The following is an 8,042-nucleotide window of genomic DNA, read 5'->3' as shown; positions in this document are numbered from 1 at the left end:
CGATATATTAGGATTAATCAATTATCCTATAAGGAAACAAAGTTAATGACTTTGATTTTTACTTACACGAATTAAAAAAAATATTGTAAAAAAATTAACACTCCTTATATATATAATAAAAAAAAACGGAAATACTGAAAACTAACAAAACACACAAATAAAATAACAATAAAGACTTTATTGGGAGATTAAAAGTAATAATTAGTAAAAAACTAAGCCAAACACAAATATCTACTAATGCAAACTTAACTGTTTTACTGTTTTAACAGAGGTAATGATCATATCAAAAAAAGTTAAACTATAAGAAGAACGGTTTACTTTTATTAAAAAAAACTTGTATAAATATAACTAACTATTTTTTAAAGTACTTAAAATAGAATTCTAACAATTTTGTTTTTTATTAAAAACATCATTATTGTAATAAACTTTATTGATATCATGTACACAAAAGAAATTTGTATTAACGAATACTATAGAAAATTACAAGTTAGTTTTAACATTTTTTATTAAAGGTGTTTTCCAGTATTTATAGACAAACTGATATATTTATTGTTGAAATTGATTTGTTGTTACTTGAAAATTATTTAGCAAAATTATAGAAACTGTAAAATACTTAAAGTATTTATATTTTTTAAATAAGTAAGTAACTTAATTACTTTGTTTAGATACATATTCCCATGTTTAAAAATTTTAATTCTTCAACAATGAAGTATGTTAGTAAAATTTAACTATATTTGAAATTGTTTTACTCACCTATAAATCACACTTATGACATCTTTTTGGATTTTTCTCACATTAGATATGGTCTGCTCTAGAAAATAAATGCCAAAACATCTGTTATCGTGATAAGTTCCATGTGATTACTAATAGCCAATGTTACAACTGTAGAATTTTTAGTGTTGATATTGAATTTTTGTAAAATTGAAAATAGTGCAGAAGGCTTACTTTGGGCTTACTTAGATTTGTACAGTGAATAATTTTTGTCAAGAAGGTTGATTGAACAATTATTTTCTTCATCAGCTCATTTAGTATTGCCCTGTTTCAACTGTAAAAATTATTTCAATATTAAAAAAGTAGATTTGAAACTAGTTTTAAAAAATTGCTACAGGGCCCAATTAGATAATTTTAAGAAATACTTGATGAGCTAAAAAAAATAAAAATTTTTGGTCAATCAGTCATGTTTTCTATAGTACTGTTTTTTTAAATGAGTAAAAAAAGCACTTTATAAAAAACTTTCAATTAATATCAAACTAAACAATAACATAACTTTTTGACCTCACCAATAAATCACACTCCACAATCTTTTTGGCTTAAACATATAGAATGATTTTTCATGGTCAGCTTATCATCATTAGATACATTGTACAAATGATAGCTCATATTACAAATGTAAACATAAGTAATTAATAAACTGTTTTAAAACAAGAACCAAAAAAAAAAAAAACGTTTCTTTTGAGAAGTTTAAAACTAAATTAGTATTAAAGTTAATATCCATGAAAAAAGTTGTTAAATTAATGAAATTTTTGTCTCTAGTCATATTTTGGCAACAATTGTTTTCAAAGCAGTAGAAAAATTGAGTCTTTTAAGTAGTATAAACATAACTATTATAATTTTACTTAGAGTTTAAACAACTTGATATATTGAGTTACAAGCATAAGTATTTTTAATGTTCTGGTTTACCAAAAACAAAATGTTTTGTTAAAAAAGTGCAATATAGGATTAAGGTAATTAGTTTTAGGTGAAATTCTTTAACTAGACAAATGGACCATGATTATTTTATAATATTTAAAACATTAATTATCATCAACTTCATGAAAGTATATCAATGAACTATTTGTTACTTCTAAAATATAACTTTTTATTTTCTGAAACACTTTTTAAAAATTTTAAAGTTAGGAATTAAAAAGTTTGAACAAAAAATTCTTAACCTTGTAGAAAAAAATTGATTTTAAATAAATCAGTTTTAAAATTAGTTTTTTTAAATGTATTTTGGTTTTTAAACTACCCATTCTTTATAAACATATAAAATTGTCAAACTTTGATTACGTTTCTCTCGAAAGATAGTTTAGTTATTTTAATAACAAAAAGTCAATGTTAGCTTATAAACTTCTGTCGAAATAAATAAAAAATAGTGTTTTTTTACTATACCTTTCTAAAAAAAAGCTAAAGTAATAATAATATATAAATTAATTTAGTTGGTTCACAAGTCAGTGCTTATTTTTACTATATTTATATCTTCAAAATATATTCAGTAGTATAAAGTAGCTTAAGCAATCAAAACTAGTGTGCTTAAAAGCTAGTCTTATGGGGAGAGCAAACTATACACCAAAAATACTATTTCATTTTTTTTTGTTCTCTCTAAATTTTAACAAATCTTTTAGATATTTAATTGTTTAGATCTTTATATTATATAATAAAAGGAGGGAAGGAAAATTTCATATTTGATTGAATTATTGTAAAAAGAAATTAAAATAAATTTGTTATTATTAAATACTGTAATAAAAAAAATAATATATAATAATTTTAACCAATCAAAGACATAGAGAAATGATAAATAGATGGTTCTTATTTTATTTTTTAAGTCATATTTTAAAATGTTGTTTTGTAGCCCATAAGTTTAATTGTGCGTCCAGTTATATTTTACCATCCTAAAGAAGATTTCCCATTTTTTATTAAGCCCTCTTCTGGAGGATTAAAAAAGCTATGGTCAAATTTTACTTCTAAAAACTACCCTAAAAGCTTTTTATTTTGCTCTTCATTTATCAACTTCAGAATGTCATTGTAAGTTTGAATTTATGATAATTAACGGCCTCCCTTTGCTGCTTATAGCACTCTAAATTTCTGTAATTGCCCACTTTGGGAAACCCTGATCTAACATTTTAAGAAAATAAATAAATTTTTATTTATTTTTATTTATTTTAGCTATATTTACCTCAGTACCAATTTTCTAATCTAAGTAGTACCAAGTTAAAAAAAGAAAAAAAAAAAAACTAACTATTTATTAGGATTATTACAATTGTTCTGTCAGGAAACACATTTGATTACCTTAATTTTTACTTACACGAATAATATTAATACTATAAATATAGTGAAACAATTAACATTCTTTATATAAAGTAAAAAAAACTAAGATATTATAAATTAACAAAACAAACAATTAATAGGACATTATGACTTCACTGGGAAAAATAAATGTCATAACTAATAAAAAACTAAACCAAACACCAATGTCTACTACTACAAGCTTAACTTTTTTACAATTTTAACATAGGTGTTTGTTCATATCAAAACAACTTTAACTATTGGAAGAATGGTTAAAAATGGTTTACTTTTAATGAAAATAAATAGTAAAGCTATAATTAATAATTTTTTTTGTGTATTTAGAACTTAGTTATAACTATTCATTTTAATACAGACATTTTTATTTTATTTTTATTGGTACCAAGTATTTAAAACAAATTCGTATTAACAAGTACTACAGAAAATCACAAACTAGTTTAAATAGTTTTTATTAAAGGTGTTTTCCAATATTCATAAACAAACTGATATATTTGTTGTTGAAATTGATGTAGCAAAACTTATAGAAAGTTTAAGTATTTTAATATATATATTATTAAAATAAGTAAATAACTGAATAACATTATTTAATGACATTATCTCATGTTCAAAAATTCCATATTCTTCAAAATTGAAATATAGTAGTAAAATTTAATTATATTTGAAAGAGTTTTACTCACCCACAAATCACACTTATGAAATCTTTTTGAATTTTTCTCACATTAGATATGTTCTGGTATAGAAGTTAAATGCCAAACATCTGTTATCCTGTGACTTCTAACAGCACATGTTGCAACTGTAGAATTTTAGTGTTAATATTTAATTTTTTGTAAAATTAAAAAACTTGAAGAAAGTTTTTTTTTGGCTTACTTAGATTTGTACAGTAAATAATTTAGTTATGAATGTTTATTGAACATCACTTTTCTTCATCAGCTCATTCAGTTAATAGTAATGCTCTGTTATAATTGTATAAATTATTTCAATAATAAAGTAGTAAACTTGAAACTAGTTACAAAAAATGCTGCAAGGCTGTTATTAAAAGTTTATTACTCTTTAAGTAAAGTAAGAGATATTTTGAAAAAAAAAACAAATAAACTATATAATTGTTTGGTCACTTAATCACGCTTTATTATATTTTTTTTAATAAGTAGCAAAACGACTTGTAAAATATCATTTAACACCAAATTAAACATAAAATTAATTTTTTGAATTCACCAATAAATCACATTCTACCATCTTTTTGCTCATGCTCAGCTCATCACCATCAGATACATTGTATAACTAGTAGCTAATATTTTAACTATAGAATTTGCTTATTAATAAAATAATTTAATACATCTTTAAAAAAATGCTTCTTTTGAGAAGCTTAAAACTAAATTAGTATTAAAGTTGTTATCCATGAAAAAACTTGTTAAATTAATGAAATTTTGGTCACTAGTCATATTTAAGCAACAATTTTTTTTTCAAAGCAGTAGAAAATTTGAGTCTATAAAGTAGTATTAACATCACTATTATAATTTTACTTGGAATTTAAACAGCATGATATATTTAAGTACAAGCATAAGTGTTTTTATTATTTTGGTTTACCTCAAAAACATTTTTTGTACATTAATGGCAATATAGGATTAAGGGAAATTGTTTTATGTGAAATTCTTCAAAGTAGACCAATGGACCTTAATTTTTTATAATACTTAGAACATTAATTCTCGTCAACTTTATGAAAAAATATTTGTTAGTTAAAAAAAAATTACCTTATATTTTCTTAAATTCTTTTTTATAACTTTTAAAGATAGGAGTTAAAAAGTTTGAATAAAAATTATTTAACTTATAGAAAAAATGGATTTTTAAATGAGTTAGTTATTAAATTAATTTTTTTCAGATTTTACTTTGTTTTCTAAGTTACCTATCATATAAAAACATACAAAACTATTAAACTTTGATTACTTTTCTCTCCAAAGTTAGTTTACTTATCTTAGTTACAAAAAGTCACTGTTAGCTTTTAAGTTTGTTTCAGAATAAATAAAAATACCATGTTTTTTCTACTATACCTTTCTAAAAAAAGTTGAAGTAATAATATTACATAAATTAATTTAGTAGTTTCAAAAGTTGATGCTTATTTGTACTATGTTTTATACCATCAAATAAATTAAGTAGTGTCAGCAATCAAAATTAGTTTGCTTTAAAGCTAGTTTATGGGAAAAACAAACTATACACCAAAATACTTTAAAAAACAAATTTTTGTTCACTTTAAATTTTAACAAATCTTTTAGAAATTTAATTTATTAGATCTTTATATCAATAATTAAAACAGGGAAGAGAAACTTTATATTTGATTAATTTGATTTATTATAAAAAACTAAAATAAATTTGTTCTTATTAAATAATGTAATAAAAAGAATAATAGATAATAGTTTTAACCAACGAAAGACATAGGGAAATGATAAATAAATAAATAATCTTATTTTCAAATCTTATTATGTAGCCGATTAATTTAATTGTGAGTCCAGCTATATTTTAATATCTTTAAGAGAGTTTCCTGCTAATTTTAAAGCCCCTTCTAGAGAAATAAATAAGCTATAGCCAGGTTTTTCATTCTAAATACTACCCCTAAGAGCTCTTTTATGCTCTTCATCATCAACATCAGAACATCTATTGTATGTCCCAAATTATGATAATTCACGGCCACAGTTTGCTGCTCATAGCACCCTAAATTTCTGTAATGGCCAACTTTAAGAAACCATGATCAAAAATTTTAAAAATGTTTTACAACAATATCAAACAAAGATGAAATTTTATTAAAATTATATTATCTTATAGATTTCAAAACACTAGTTTCAGACTCTGCAGAACGTTACAAAATTATAATTAATTTGTCAACTTAAATTTTACTTACAATATATCCTACAAGCGTATTATTATTTTTTATACTTAAGTCAGGTTTTTATAAATAATTTATTAAAACAGTTATATACAAAACTATCATATAATGCTAGCAGCACCTCCTCAAATAAAAGTATACTTTATAAAAAAATATTGATCATCTTAAAGTTCTTTCCGACACTTTGAGAAAAATTTGATATGTTTGATAAATAAAAACTGATTTTAGTACAATGTAAATCAATTTTTTAATAAGTATTGAGGGGATTGAAAGAAAAACAGCAATTTTAACTTCATATATTGTAGACAAAATACATTGTTCTCAAAAAAAAGTTTTTACTCAGATAATGAATCTGAAAAAATTTTTCTGCATATGTTAAGGTTTGAGCATACAAAAAACTAATTATATCTGAAATATTAGTTAAATTATCATATTTTTTAAAACTTGTTCTTTAGGTTAAAGGGAGTCTAAGTCAGGGTTTCAACTTAAAACCAGGGATTCCAAAAATGGGTCAAATGGCTCCTTAAGGAGCCATGTCAGTTACTCTGTTGACCATGAGCAGCAATGTGACCAAAGGGAGGGGGAATTTGCAGTTAAGGAGCTATAGGGGGGCCATGAGGTCATAATTTGAAACTTAAACTAGATATTCTGGAGTTGTTGATGTACAGCAAAAGAAATGTTCTAGGGTTTTTTTATGGTAGTTTTTAGAGTAAATTTGTTGAAGGTGGCCATAGCTTTTTAATTTTCCTAAAAGGGCTCTAGCATTTCGTTAAAACTATACAAGATATGCATAAGTAAGACTTTATAACACATAAGAGTTTTTTTTGTTTGTGTACAGATTCTGAACAATTATAGAATTACTGACTTAATCTACTAATTTTATTCGTTTTTCACTTACGTTAAACTAATTTGTTTTGATGTTACTACTATACTTTTGCAACAATTTCTAACTTATATAAGATTATGCATTTAATTTTATGTAATTTGATTTTTATAGTTTATAGTATTTTTAATAACTTGATTTAAATCAATTGCTAAAAGCATAGTTTAATCATATTAAGGAACAGTGTACAGTAAATTAATGTAGCAATATATGTTATCAAACCCTATTAAAAGGCTTGATATTAATTTGAGTATATTAAAAACTTCAAATAGTTGTCGCTAACAGTTGTGTTATATATATTAAAATTTTACATATATACTAAAGGGAGTTAAAAGTTTAAAGAGCCCTAGCTAGTTAGTATACTGCAAAAAAATTCACTTAATTTTTTATTGTAAAACTGTATTAAACTATATTTTGGAAAATTTAAACAAGTCACAACCCTGCAATTACACCAAAGAACAATATATGATATTCAAATACTTTAAGCTTTAAAAAATAAATATGTATGAAATATGCTGTGTATACTTGCATAGAAATCCTGATAATTATTTAGGACACGATGACGTTAAAGTATTCTGGTTTGCGACTTAATAACATATTTTTTTTGTTCATCAGGTCCATGGTCCAAACGATTTGAGCGTTTGATGACTTGAAATACTTTTAAAGTTATGGTTTCTGTTAATAAGCTATATGTATACCTTGGGGCACTACAAGTTACAAAAGGGCAAAAGGGAGGTTATTTGGCCATTAATCGAAATCAAATAGATATCTGGAGGTTATAATGAAGAACACAAGAAACTAAAAATTTAAAGAAACGGGGGTTTGAAGACTAAGTTTTAAAACATATACTAGATCTTCTTGAAATGATGCTTATTAGGAAAAACAAAAGAGTTTTTGACGTGTCTAAAAGGAGGTTTTTTATCTTTTCGAAGGAGGCTAAAGCTTTCTCAACTTCTTCAAATGGGGCTCATGAATAAAAGTTTAGTAAACTATCCTATAACTGGATTCTAAACTATGTAGTTCACACATACATGTAAAAAAGTTTCAGTGTGTTCAGAACTAACTATGGTTAATAAGCATGATTTTTCAAGTTTTTTTATATAGAACAATCTAGTACTTGTTGAGTACAATTTCAATTAAAGAAAACACAACAAATTTACTAGTAGTATATTTTTGACAAATATTATGTTATTTCAAATTTAGTTCATGAAATGAAAACATGCT

This window comes from Thalia democratica, unplaced genomic scaffold, assembly GCF_965202585.1.
Source record: "Thalia democratica unplaced genomic scaffold, ktThaDemo2.hap1.1 HAP1_SCAFFOLD_132, whole genome shotgun sequence".
In the NCBI taxonomy this organism is placed as follows: domain Eukaryota; kingdom Metazoa; phylum Chordata; class Thaliacea; order Salpida; family Salpidae; genus Thalia; species Thalia democratica.
The sequence above is the reverse complement of the archived record's forward strand: the minus strand, read 5'-3'. Positions refer to the sequence as shown.